At 46.0% G+C, this 13,961-nt stretch overlaps 1 protein-coding gene across 5 annotated transcripts in view; it reads left to right on the top strand.

Moving 5' to 3' along the window:
- The window catches only part of PRKAG2 (protein kinase AMP-activated non-catalytic subunit gamma 2), a 205,081-nt gene that overhangs the window by 92,455 nt on the left and 98,665 nt on the right, over positions 1-13,961 (top strand). The window contains exon 1 of one of the 5 annotated variants that reach the window (XM_083705127.1): positions 11,808-12,531. The exons of the other annotated variants lie outside the window; for them this stretch is intronic. The gene's annotated coding sequence lies outside the window, so the exon portion shown is untranslated. Of the gene's footprint in view, positions 1-11,807; positions 12,532-13,961 lie in introns of those variants that run through there. 5 annotated transcript variants of the gene reach the window in all.

The following is a 13,961-nucleotide window of genomic DNA, read 5'->3' as shown; positions in this document are numbered from 1 at the left end:
CAGGATGAGAACAGAAATTGTGCTCCGGCGGCGCGGCAGCAGCGGGCGGCCCCATTAGCTAAAGTGGTGCTTCAGGTTAAGAACAGTTTCAGGTTAACAACGGACCTCCAGAATGAATTAAGTACTCAACCCGAGGTACCACTCTATTTACTGTTATTCTCGATTTACCAGTACCACCTATTGCACACCCTAAGCCACACACAATTTGCAAATTTTCCACACTAAATGGAATATGGGAGAAGCTGAGGTTGAGTTGTGCTGTAGCAGCCATTTGAGTGCTCAGCCTCTTTGCCCTGCTAATGGTGTACAGTGGTACCTCGGGTTAAGAACTTAATTCATTCTGGAGGTCTGTTCTTAACCTGAAACTGTTTTTACCTGAAGCACTACTTTAGCTAATGGGGCCTCCTGCTGCTGCCGCGCCACCGGAGCACGATTTCTGTTCTCATCCTGAAGCAAGGTTCTTAACCTGAGGTACTATTTCTGGGTTTGCGGAGTCTGTAACCCGAAGCATATGTAACCCGAGGTACCACTGTATTAGCTCTGGATATGCTGCAGTAATGCGCCGGTGTGAGTGTTTCAAGCCTTATTTGGTACCTCAAACTGATAATATCCCTGCCTCCTCCATATGACAGTCCCAGCATAAATGAACTGTTGCAGTGATTCCAGTTGAACATCTGAGATGCTGATGCGAGCCTTCACAAAGCATATCAAATTGGAAGAGGGAACGATCATCCCTCTTTCAGCTCTTTTCAAGTGAAGGGGTGGAATAACTACTCTCATCACCTTGTGATGAAGGGAGCAGTAAGCAAAGGAGGCCTGTCAGGTTTCATGAGTACCAGAGGGAAGTCCTCAAGGAATGTCTTCTGCACTCATGACTACTATGTTTTAGCCCAAACCTTAAACAATGAATAATAAATCTAAAGTTCTAAAGCCAAGCCAGACCAAACCCCTGTGCCCTATTGTGTGCCATTCACCTATAATTGAAAAGATTAGCTTCAGACAGGCAGAGAAGAAGTTTCATTTTAGTCCGTCTTCTCCCTGCCCAGACCACCCCCCCCCCAAAAAAAAAACTAGGCTGGGACAAGAGTTAACAAATCAGGCACTCAGAATAAGAACCAAAGAATTTAAAAACCAGGGAGTTGTCTGTGTGAAAAGCAAATCCCAGTAATGATTAGCAATTGTGCTTTTGGCAAAGAGGCTGGGTAGGGGTTTTTTGGTTTGTTTTTTTTTGTTAAGCTATCCTTAATGCAGCTGACAGTTTTTGTAATGCTTCTTAAAGAGAAGGCAGAAGAAATTGCCTGGCATAACTGACATCCTGAGAAAGGAATTAATCTCTCTCCGCACAAAGGCAAAAGTTGACCATATATAGTCTTTTTAAATAATATTTATTTTTCATGGGTTTTTCCTTGTACCCCAACATTTCCATTCTTGTTTTTGTGATGGGTGGAAGATCTTCACCTTTGTTATGAACTGTCCTTGCATGTCCCAAGATACGTTGGAGACCTCATAGCAAGCATGAGGAATCTGTGGCTCTCCATGTGATGGTCTTGAACTATCATCATCTCGGATAGTAGTCCAGTGACATCTGCAGGGTCACTATATTTGCACTCAGAGAGGCTGTGGAAAATTGCCTTGGAGCAACCAATTCACAACTCTCAAAATGTGCCACGTTGTACTCTAGACCCAGAATAAAGCAAATCGGCTTCTATATTGCGCCTTGCTTTTTCACAGGCTCTGCAGGTGTGCCCCTGGAAATACCACGGCCACAAATTATTCCCCTGAGGTTCTAATCTCAACACAGAAGAAATACAGTATGGTGTGGGCAGATCTAGAGATCTCTAACATTCTTAGGGCCAGCCCAATTACCGTGCAAATTCTGGGATTTTTGCATAAGGGGAAAACATTGTAAGGTCTTTGATATGGTTTAAGTACATGTCTGGCTTCTGAGTTATAGACTGGTGACTGGGAGCAGCTGCCGAGACCACATAACACCAGTCTTAAAAGACCTACATTGGCTCCCAGTATGTTTCTGAGCCCAATTCAAAGTGTTGGTGCTGACCTTTAAAGCCCTAAATGGCCTTGGCCCAGTATACCTGAAGGAGCACCTCCACCCCCATCATTCAACCCGGACACTAAGGTCCAGCGCTGAGGGCCTTCTGGCAGTTCCCTCCCTGTGAAAAGCAAAGTTACAGGGAACCAGGCAGAGGGCCTTCTTGGTAGTGGCGCCCGCCCTGTGGAACACCCTCCCATCAGATGTCAATGAAATACCCAACTATCTGACTTTTAGAAGTCATCTGATGGCAGCCCTGTTTAGGGAAGCTTTTAATGACTGATGCTTTAATGTATTTTTAATCTTTTGCTGGAAGCCGCCCTGAGTGGCTGGGAAAACCCAGCCAGATTGGTGGGGTATAAATATTATTATTATTATTATTATTATTATTAAAGGTAAAAGTACCCTTGACCATTAGGTCCCAGTCGCGGACAACTCTGAGGTTGTGCGCTCATCTCGCTCTATAAGCCGAGGGAGCCAGCATTTGTCCACAGACAGCTGCTTCTGGCGAGCCAGAGCAGCGCACAGAAACACTGTTTACCTTCCTGCCAAACCTTTTTATCTACTTGCACTTTGAGAGCCAGTGTGGTGTAGTGGTTAAGAGTGGTAGTCTCGTAATCTGGGGAACTGGGTTCGAGTCTCCGCTCCTCCACATGCAGCTGCTGGGTAACCTTGGGCCAGTCACACTTCTCTGAAGTCTCTCAGCTCTACTCACCTCACAGAGTGTTTGTTGTGGGGGAGGAAGGGAAAGGAGAATGTTAGCCGCTTTGAGACTCCTTAGGGTAGTGATAAAGCGGGATATCAAATCCAAACTCTTCTTCTTTTGAACTGCTAGGTGGGCAGGAGCAGGGACCGAGCAACGGGAGCTCACCCCATCACGGGGATTCAAACCGCCGACCTTCTGATCGGCAAGTCCTAGGCTCTGTGGTTTAGACCCGCGTCCCATTATAATAATTATTATTAATTGATTGTAATTTAGCTAATAGGAGGGTTTGGGGAGCCGGGGTTGGATTGATACTGTGGCATGCAGCGAGGAGGGGATTTAAGTCTTCTCATGTCCCCGATTCAGATTGGTCTGTGGCTGCTGTTTTTTGCCCTGGGAAGAAAGCTGCTGTTGGCACTAAGACTCATTACTCCTGCAATTACATTAAAGGCCACCAGATCCAAGCTTTGCTGAGCACAATAAAACTCAGGGAAACTTCTGGCGGAAAGGCTGAGAAATCTGTCACAGCTTGTTAAGAAGCTGCTTATCAGTGCCAGGCCTAATTAGGGTAACTACAGATCAAGCAATTAAGCTGCAGCCTTCCTCCCACCCACAAGGCATGTACTTTCATAGAGCAGGTGCCATGTAGGTGTCTGCAGGTACCATTATTCTTCCTCCCAAAGGAGCACTGGGCGCCAAACAACAGAAGGATAAAGAAATAACAGTATAGAATCATAGAGCTGGAAGGGACCCCGGCGGTCATCTAGTCCAACCCCTTGCAGTGTAGGAATGTGCAGCTGCCCCATTCAGGGATTGAACCTGAAACCTTGGCGTTATCAGCACCATGCGCTAACCAGCTGAGCCGTCCCGTTAAAAACCAACCCCTGTACAGATGCAGATTAGGAAATAGCTCCACTAGAATTCTTGTTGGAAGAGGAGTGTCTTTAGTAGGTACCAAAAAGACAACAGAGACTGTCTGATATTCAAGGGCAGGGATTTCCAAAGGGTAGGGGCCACGCCAGTAAAGTCCCAGTTCCTATATCGTGCAGAATGGAACTCTTGATAAGATGGCACCTGCAAATCACAGCAACCCAAAATATGTGGCTGCTTTGTTTATTTATTTTGTGCAAGTTGGGTGCGGCAGAAGAGCAAGATCAAACAACGACAACCACCCCATAATAAATAACAACAATGCTTGAATTTTTGGAGGTTACATAATAATGTCGTAGTTTCCTGAGTCCCTGGAAGAGGTGCCCATTAGTAAGCTAGCCTCTCAAGCCAATTTTATTTCAGAGCCTAAAAATAGGGAAGGGAAGCAAGGGATTCTGGTGGATGGCAGAACACTCTGACCGCTGCGACCCAAAATAAAGGCCAGCGGAAAGTTCCTAATCCACGTTACATTCCCTGTCCCTGTTGCGGGTCTTGTTACATCTCCGAATACCCTGAAAGGGGAGGAAAAACACAGGCTCAAGATTTTTAATATCGGGGCACAGCAGGTGTTAAAGAGCGCCTGCCTGTTGCCTACTGCTGCCCCAGCTGGGTCTCTTATCTTTGGCCGGTCGGACTGTGCTATAGGTATTGTTTTGGCCGTAATCCCTTCTGCACAGTGTTTGTGTTTTGAAGAAAATCACATTCAGTCTTGCAGGCTTTTGCTCTTGTGCCGTCTCAGCAGAAAGGAAGATAATGGGTGTGTTGGCGCAGGAAGGCTATAAAAGGAGGGGTGAGCAGTCAGTGATGGTAGGAGGCTGCAGAGAAAGGTGTAACTCTTTGCTTTTTTTCCTCTTAGAACCGTTCAGTCCTCTTCCTGCCTAAGGAAGGGTCCAGGAAGGACAGAATAAGGTTTGAAGCAGGGGTGGGAGTTATGAAGTGCCTGGCAGTCTCAATTTGAAAGTGTGCGGAAAGCTTACATAGAATGATATTGTTGAAAATAATCAACATTATAAGCAGACTTGGAATCTTACTGTGAACACACCATTTGGGTTGTTATATTACAGAATTTGCCATGGGAAATCTCAATTCATCCTCATCAATGAGGTTTCCCATGAAGATGATTGTGGCAAGTTTTACTGCATACCCATTGACGCATCAACTGTGCACCTGATTTGTACCCCTCAAGTCTTTCCCCCAAGACTCTTGCTTTTATAAGAAAGGCAGATCTGTAGTGTGGGTTTGTCCTTCAGTTCTTAATAGATTCCAGACGGCTTGTCCATTGGTATGTGGCCTCATGGGGCATGGAAGCTCTGAATGACTGAATTCAGGGTGGCTGAGATGGCTGAAAATGGCTGAGGCTTACCAGTCACAAAATGGCGGCAGGTGGAAGGAGAGTTTGGCATTTACTGACATTGTTTCCTTCCCACACTGAACCCATTTTTGGAAATTGCTGAATTCTCTGTCACAGTGTTTTCTTTGTGGTGAGGTTCCATAGCTTAGCTTTTCTGACACGAAGTACAGGAATTTGCTCCAGAGGTATTGTGGCAGCCTCCCTGTTTTAGGCAGAATTTGCTGATCCAGACTCTCCAAGCAATGAAGGCCTTTCCTTTTTAATTTGCCCCTACCCACACCAGTCCCTGTTAATTCTTCTCCCAGTTCCTTTCACATCCAACTTGGACCTTCTTCCCCTGCCTCCAACCTGCAAGGTCCTCTAATCCTCCTCTCAGGTCCTTTTCATTCACTTCTTCCTGCTGCAACGGCTCTCCTCTCTTCTCTCCTTCCTTTATATTCCTTTATATTCCCAGTTTGTTTTGTAATAGGATTGCCATATTTCAACAAGTGAAAGTCCAGACACAAAAGTTGTTGAGCTTTTTGAGCTATTTTTAATGACATTCACCAAAATCTACACTTCCGACATGGGCTGCCATATGTCTGCATTTTCCCAGAAATCTCAGCAATTTCCACCTGGAGACTGCTAACAAGGACCGAATACCAAAAAATTCCAGACGTATGGCAACACCTCCTCTGGCCACCCCCCTCCCCAGAAGGGAGACCTTCAATTGCTCATGCACCCCACCTCCCAAAAAACTTATTTACTCAACCTTTACTCAAAATGCCAGAAGCTGCTGTGGTGGCATTGCTTGAACTGGGGTGGCTATGGGGCAGGGCAGGCAAGGAAGGAGGCACTGGGCAGGCTGCAGCAAATGAGACCCACCTGAAAGTGGTCCTTTGTGGGATATCTTTGGAAGAAGAAAAGGCTACACAAATCCACAGTGGAGTCCCTAAGATGGTTGGATAATGCCTTGTATGCCTCCTTCTGGCAACTCCTGCAGCCAGGCTGCTGCCAAACATATTGCTCTGAGAGGGGGGTCTTGTTGTCTGGGTGGCCCAGGACCTCCATACTTGCTGCCCAAGCTTGCACCTCCACTCAGGTGCTGCTAATGTAGCGGCTTAACTCCACCCCCAGAGGTGCACTCCATTGTCTCTTGAGACAGATGCCAACAACAAAAGTGGTTGAAGGCCCAGAGTTGAGAAACTCTGTTTTAATCCACACATATTATCTCCCACCTCATTCCAAGTAGCGAAGAAACAAACATGCTTAAGCAGAGAATGTGGATTGGAGCAATACTTCCTGTTTGTGTCTCTTTAAGATGCAGGTTTTAATATTTAATACACCAGTCACACTCTTCTGATCCGAGTGCCAGAGACATGCCATGTCTTCATTGCTGGCTGCCGAGAAAACATTGAGTTCCTCCCCCCCCCCCAAAAAAGCATATTGCTCTCATTTTAAAATTGCAACGCGTTCCCCATTTTGCCAGGCAGCCCAAAGGTTTGACAACTTACCCAACAGAATCCTGCCTCTTGATTAGCTCCGATCATAAATCCTCCTTTGCTGCTATCACAACCAGCAGCTTTCTAAGCTGGGCTAGTGATGCGTTTAATTCCTCTTTTCAAAGCAGGTAATCTGCGGTTCATAACTGGTTGAAAAGCCAAGAAGAAGAAAAAGACTGCTCTTCATCCAGACGAGAGCAGGACTGTGTGCACTGTGAAGAGAGACTTGGCAAAAGCTGCAGCCTCTGCCACCCTTTTGACTGCAGCTTTGGGGTGCTCCTGGGTTCGGCGCTGTCGCTTGAGGATTAGGTGGCCTTAGTAGCCAAAGACCCCCCTTTTCCAGCTACAGCTGGTTCAGCAGGTACGACCCCTTTTGGGCAGAGATGACTTGGCCTTGGAGCCCAGGGATTGGTAGTGGGACAACAATGAGTGGTCAGAGGGAGAATAGGAAGCAGACTGGGAGCCAGAGGTGTCAGAAGATGAAGAGGCAACAGGGTTTAGTGAGCAGGAAGATTCTGCAGCAGAGAGCAGTCCAGAATCAGGGGCAGAAGCGGAGGCTGGGGAGGAGTGGGATAAAGAGGCAGAGATGTACTAGGTAGGCTGTTGAAGAAGCCAAGGAGTCTCCACAGTCTGCTAAGACCAGCTCCCCTACCCCCTGGTCTTCCAGAACCAGAAGAGGTATGAAGAGGGTGGAACAATGACAAACAAGGTGTTGGAGTCTCAGATTGCTTGGGATAGACCTGGGGGAAAGGAATTAGGCTTGGCCTCCTGAGCAGTTTTATTTCTTTGAATAAAGAGTTAACTTCATTATGAATTATTTCTGATCTGCTTCTGAGGCACGGCTCTGTCAGATAATGGTCAGCTGAGCAGTTTTGTACACTCATGATCTCTGTAGCACCTTCCCCGCCACCTCTTCAATCTGGGTATGGCAGCTGACACCCATCTTTCTAAGCCAGGTAGCCAGAAGAGCACCAACATTTTAGCTCTGACCCTGGTGCCAACATGGATGATCTTCAGGCTTGGTGCAGATCTGCCAGTTTCTGATCTCTCTGTTTAACAGCTAACGCCCACCAGCCATCAGGTTGAGGATCATTATCATGCTCTTGCTTATTTTGCAATTTGGGGAGTGGAAAATAAACAATGGGGGGAAAGATCCAGCTCGTAGTGTTGCTCTTAGCACCACTGGTGTTATCTGAACTCTTAGAATAACAGAGGAGCCCAAGCTGGTTGCGGAAGCAAATCCTTTGCTTTATTGTGATTGAAATCCTTCTCTTCTCTCTCTCTCCCCTGTATACTTTCTCCTGACTCATGCCATCATTTTTGTGCTTTGAGATTTGGGCCGCAAGGCTTCAGGGCAGGGGGTTGTTGCCTTGTCAATAAAGCACCTTCCTTTCTACAACCTCTAGGCTGGCTTGACATGAACTCCTCTTGTTATCAAGAGAACATACGTAGGAAGAGCACTGAGGTGGCAGCAGGGGGGATAATTTTCTATGCTTTTAAGTTAAGCCATCCTCCTGTGAGGGCAGCTGAAAAGCTCTAGGTCAAAATAGGATAGAGTTCTGTTTGGGATTAGAACAGCACTTGGGTCGGTGTTCCACCTGAATCAACACCCTATGGAACAATCATAACATCAGTGTAGCACAATAGCATTACAAAAATTGCTCAGGCTTCTAATAATAAATAAATAGCCCCGGGAACTTAACAAAACATATGCAATGAACATTCTACTCTATTGTCTGAAATTACATGACAGCATTTAAATAGTGCTTGAATAGCAATGTTTGAAGTATTCAATGTGCATTGTCTCAATAATCCTTACCACAACCCTTAAAGGGTATGGAGAGATAAATTTCTCTCTCTTGTAATACTAGAGGTTGGGATCGCCCAGCGAAATTGATTGGAAAGACAAAATGAAGTTCTTCATGCAGCACATAATAACTTTTGGAACCTATTGCCAATTAGAAGGTCGAATCCCTGCGACGGGGTGAGCTCCTGTTGTTTGGTCCCTGCTCCTGCCCACCTAGCAGTTCGATAGCATGTCAAAGTGCAAGTAGATAAATAGATACCACTCCAGTGGGAAGGTAAATGGTGTTTCCGTGCGCTGCTCTGGTTCGCCAGAAGTGGCTTAAGTCATGCTGGCCACATGACCCAGAAGCTGTCTGCGGACAAACGCCGGTTCCCTCAGCCTGTAAAGCGAGATGAGCGCCACAACCCCAGAGTCGTCCGCGACTGAACCTAATGGTCAGGGGGTCCCTTTACCTTTACCTAGCCATGACAGCTTAATTGGAAGTCCAGATTCAGAGGGAATATTCCTCTAAACACCAGCTGCCTGGGCTGGAGGGAGATTTACAAGGCAGAACTGTTGCCTTCATCTCCTGTTTGTTGTCTTCCCAGAGGCAATTGACTGTCCGCCTTTGGAAACTGTGCACTGGGCTAGATGGGTCTTTAGTCCGGCCCAACAGGGCCTTTTTCATGTCTGTACATAAGCATACTTAGATTTATAGCCTTAGTGTAATTATTTCCCCAATGTTCTAGTTTCCACACTCTTGGAACTTTTTACATAGGAGGGTGAAAACCAAACAGTCTATCTGCATTCTGAAATAATAATTCTGAATTCACCTCATTCGGCATAACATGTGGAATGGCTTTTTCAGTACCACCGAAGGTGTGCTTGCATTACTGCCTTAGAATGCAGTGAGATGCGTTTCACAGTTTTTTCTCCCCTAGCTGTTCACATCAGTGTGGCATCAGTCAGATTCTGTTGGGCAAGATGGCTTTATCCGATTCCAAGGTATTTACACAGTGGCTGCTTCCAAGCCTCTCTCATGGTTTACTTCTCCAGGCTTACTCAGTAGCAAACCCCACTGGGTTTCTCGGTGCAGGCAGTCTAGGTTGACCTTTGGCATATGATGGGAGTTAAATCTGTTGAGGGTTTGGACTGCATGGTCTCCCAGATGCCTCTTAGCTATCGCAGTTCTGTGATGCTTTCAGATCAGCTCATAAGAAAGAAAGAAAATGCTTGAAATAGAGATGGATATTTTCTTCCCAGGCTTTGAAGGATGGTTTAGGCCTTTGCTGCCCTTGAAAACTAAACCTAGAGTCAGGGCAAATGTGCAACTCTGTCTGCCAAAAAAATAAAATAAAATATGCACCTCTTGCCAAAAGTGCTTAGACCAACCTTTGAGCAACCTCTCCTAGGTTCACACACTGCAGTAACAGTGGGGTGGAAAATCGGAATGACCAAATACCCACACCAACACCTTTATAATCCTGTTAGAAGGAACAGCCCTTTTATTCCCAAGCTTTGGCTGACCCTAGCCTGTTCGTTCTCATGGCCCTAGCAGTCTGCTTGTTTCAAACATTTCGGCCAGGGGTGTAGCCCTGGGCACATATTTTTGAGGGGGCATGAGGCAGGCACCCCTACCCCTCCAGCGTGGCCGGTCCCAGAATTCCTCTCTCAGCATCAGAGGCAGCAGTGTCCCCCTGTTTGGCTCTGGTGTGGGGCAGAGTCAGCAGTGAAGGCCAGGGTGCTGTGATGGACTCATTCACCCTCTACCCCTTGCCCCCCCCCAGCGCCTGTGCACACTTGCCCAGGTGCCGTGAGCTCACGCAGGGCCGCTGCTTTCAACCATTTGCGTTAGGAAGCGTACAGCGTTAGGTTTTCTCTTTCTCTGTTCTGAGATATATTCTGCAGTTTTGAAAGGTTCAGCCTGCCATCTTGATTCAAAATATTGTCCAGTTGTATCCAAACATAAAGCCTGCTCCTTGATCTCAGGAACAATCATGCAAAAATTGGTTATGATCTTTTAAGAGGGGTCCAGATGCACAGCAAACAACAAACTTTCATATACATACAAATACATACACATATACATATACATAGATAAATGTGTGTGTGTGTGAGAGAGAGAGAGAGAGAGAGAGAGAGAGAGAGAGGGAGAGAAATTTTGCTGTTTGGATATATATATTCTTTGGCGATCACTTGTAGCCGAGTAAGATTATCTTCCATAAACATGGTTTTAACAATGAGTCTGTGACTGTGGAGGCCAATTCTGGATCCACACGTCCTTCCACAGTGGGGATATTGGTTTCTTGGGCGGGAGTTGATCACTCGGGTGTGGATTTGTCAAGCGTGCCTTCCTCTTACCACGTTTGCCCTTGCGTCCTCTATCCACACAACAGCGTCTGGATGTCTATTACATACTTGTCTACATAGGTGACGTACCCTTTTAATATGTAAACAAAACCAGTATTTAAATATCTGGCGCCTTCAGTCTTCCCTCACTCAAATACCACATACATTTTGTTGTTGTTGTTCATCCAGGACGTAGCCCAGCTACAAATAAGCATTTTTAAGTTGAACTGATTTCAGTGGGGAATACACAGACGGGAATTACATGTTTGAGCCACTGCGCAGCAACAACCAAAAGCAAAAGCTCTGCAGCACCTTCACCTCTCTGTTAAATTTAGTAAGGCAAACACAGGATGTGAGACAAAGGTGTCTGTTAATGTGCCTTAACTATTACATACCCATCAACTGCACCGCCCTGATCTCAGGTTGTACTTTCTTCAGGCATGGTGCCCAAAAAGACGCTTGTTGGGGTGTCTGCCAAGATTGCTGCTCTGGAAAAAAGCTTACAGTGGGGTCCAACAAATTTGTCTTTCCATCTCAGTGCTTCCCTCCCCAAATTTGTACTGTAACATTGGCCTGTCTAACAGACTTATCGAAAGAATTCCTGGAGAAAATCATGTGGCACACTTTGAATACTACTCAAAACATACAAGGAGACATTAGGATGTCTTTGTAAACTGCACAGCTCCTTAATGATGTAACTAATATGCAATTTTTTATATATAAAAAAAGCCCTTGAAAGCACCCTTAATATAGAATAATTGTGGAAGGAGCTTTATATTTTATCTCTGCATTACAAGGTCACTGAACGTTGTGAGCAGTGTGTCACTTTATGGGAACATTGATATTTAAGCCATTTGTCCTTAAACCTCCATTTAAAAATATTGGAGTGTACAGTTACAAATACATTGAGTGTGGTTTTGCACATGCATGTGGAGACTTCGTCCAGGGTGCTTCAGCTGCTCAGGTTTCCAAGAAGCGACTTAACTTGCCTGTCACGAAACTGACGGCACCTCATTCCTCGTGAGCTGGCTTGTTGCTTCTGTCCCGGAGAGGCCTGCACATGGCTGAGGTTATCAGCAGGCAGCCCTACTAAAGAGACCTAGGCGACATGAATCAAAATAGTTGAGTGATGTCATAATGGGAATGTGCTCTGGCCAATTGGTGCCAGGAATTGTCTGCTCTGGGGTGGTTTCCTTTTACAGTCTTTTTTAAAGAGACATCACGCCGAACTGCACATGGCAATTACCTCCCAGGGATCTCGTGCCTACTTAGCATGTTCGGTGTTTTATTTAAAAAGAGGCAAACGGCTTATCATCCGGCCACAACCCCTTTCTGCCGAAGCCGATCTGCTGGGGGAAATCCCAGCCTCCGAGCTTCTTTTCTCCTTTTTTCCTCCTTAAGGAGAGAAGCACCGCTGTTGCAAGCTGGACTGGGGTGTTCAGCTGCTCCTGATATCAACAGATGTTGGCAGCGCACAGCTATTTACTGTGCATTGGGAAGAGATAATTCTCCAGCTCCTCTGACTGCAGCTTCCCATTGAAAGTTGCAGAAAGTTTGTGGGCTCAGGGAGAAGGTTTTTAACTTGTTTTGATTAGCACACCTGCTGGTTCACTGGGTTTATTCCCCCCTCCTTTTCTCTGGATTTATTTTATTTTTTTTGCTTGCTTGCTTCTCGGACTCTTTGTTGACAAGTTCAGCTGACGCGTTCTCCCCACCTGTGGGGCGCATTTGCTTCTGGAGAGACGGGTATGACTGACGGCTGGTGGTGTCTGTGCCTGTTGTAGCCCATGAAGCGATTTGGCAGCCTGAGAGGAAGCAAGAAGCGAAAGGATCAAGGCAGGAGCTCCGAGAGGCGCAAATCTGAACCCCATGGCCTTCTAGGTAGGCAAATGCTGTCTCTTGCACCTTAAAAACCTTGGATGAACCCCACGAGTTGGCAGCAGCCAGGAGCTGTGGAGAAAGCAGCTTAATTCAATATCGATTCAGCGGTTTGAGTTTTGGGGGTAGCTGTTTAAATGCAGGTGCCTGGAAGAGATTTAAGCTGCTTTCTACATGCCAATAAGAGCAGTTCCTCTCTCAAAAGCAAACTAGCTTAGCCTCTCTCATCTACCATCCCACTCCTAAATTTTGCTTTGCAGAATTTTAGGTAAGAATGCTGAAAGGTGAATTTTCTGCCTTGTTGATAATTCTAAACTTTGGTTTGGAATTATGCGCAGGCAAAATACCAAGAGATTTCACAAGTGTCCTTTTCAGTTCTTGGAAAGCCAAGGCACATTATGAACCAGTCATCCTTCTCTGTACACCAGTGCTATAGGAGAAGCTCAAGAGCTGTCCGATGATTGCTTAGTTATTTGTGCTTGACTTATCCCATCGGAAGCCTCTTCTCGGTTTTCACTCTGTTTTATAGGATGACTTCATTGCAGGTATCCTGATATTATAGACACACGGAACTACAACAGGGACCGCAACAACATGTAGCAGCCTAATGATAGGCTTATAAGATAGGTTTGTATTCCTGTACTTATTGTCAGTTGCAATTCTGCTGAAAATGCCTCCTCCTCATTATTACTGTTGTGATTTAACTATTCTAAATTGCCTAAACATCACAATCGCCGTAGAGAGATGAAAATGGCATCCACAGGCATTCAATCCCATAGCCACAGCACAAAAGGAAAATTCAATGCGGAGGGAAAAGGAAAGAAAGCACTGGAGCAGCTGCACCTTTCTGACTGATGTTTGGTGCATTTACTTCCCTTTTAAGGTGATCATTTCTTCACCATGGAATGGTCCCCTGCATTTAGGATTCCTCTGTAAAACTAGTGAAGTTCTGGATGTATCTTACTGAAGGAATTCTAGTGTGATTCCAGCTTTCCAGCACCAGGGATGCTATACCACTGTGTCTGCTGAGGATATCTTTGATGCTGTAGTAGATACGCCTTGCCTTTCCTTTCCTCTGATCCAGTCCCTGTTCAAAAAGATGGTCCTTAAGCCGTTTGAAAAATCGCCCAACTCCACTTCGCCTTCGTTTTGTAGAGCAAGTTCTAAGCAGTCAGGGCAATATTGCTAGCGCCTAATAATCTTTGGCTGCTTCTGTTGCTGCTTCCTGATGCATATCACAGCCCAGCGGCACCTTTTTGTTGTTGTTGTTTAGTCATTTAGTCATGTCCGACTCTTCGTGACCCCATGGACAAGAGCACGCCAGGCACTCCTGTCTTCCACTGCCTCCCGCAGTTTGGCCAAACTCATGCTGGCAGCTTCGCGAACACTGTCCAACCATCTTGTCCTCTGTCGTCCCCTTCTCCTTGTGCCTT

The sequence above is a fragment of the Podarcis gaigeae genome (genome assembly GCF_964106915.1).
Source record: "Podarcis gaigeae genome assembly, chromosome: 12".
Lineage (NCBI taxonomy): Eukaryota > Metazoa > Chordata > Lepidosauria > Squamata > Lacertidae > Podarcis > Podarcis gaigeae.
Note: the sequence above shows the minus strand (reverse complement) of the source record. Positions and strands in the feature narration are given on the sequence as shown.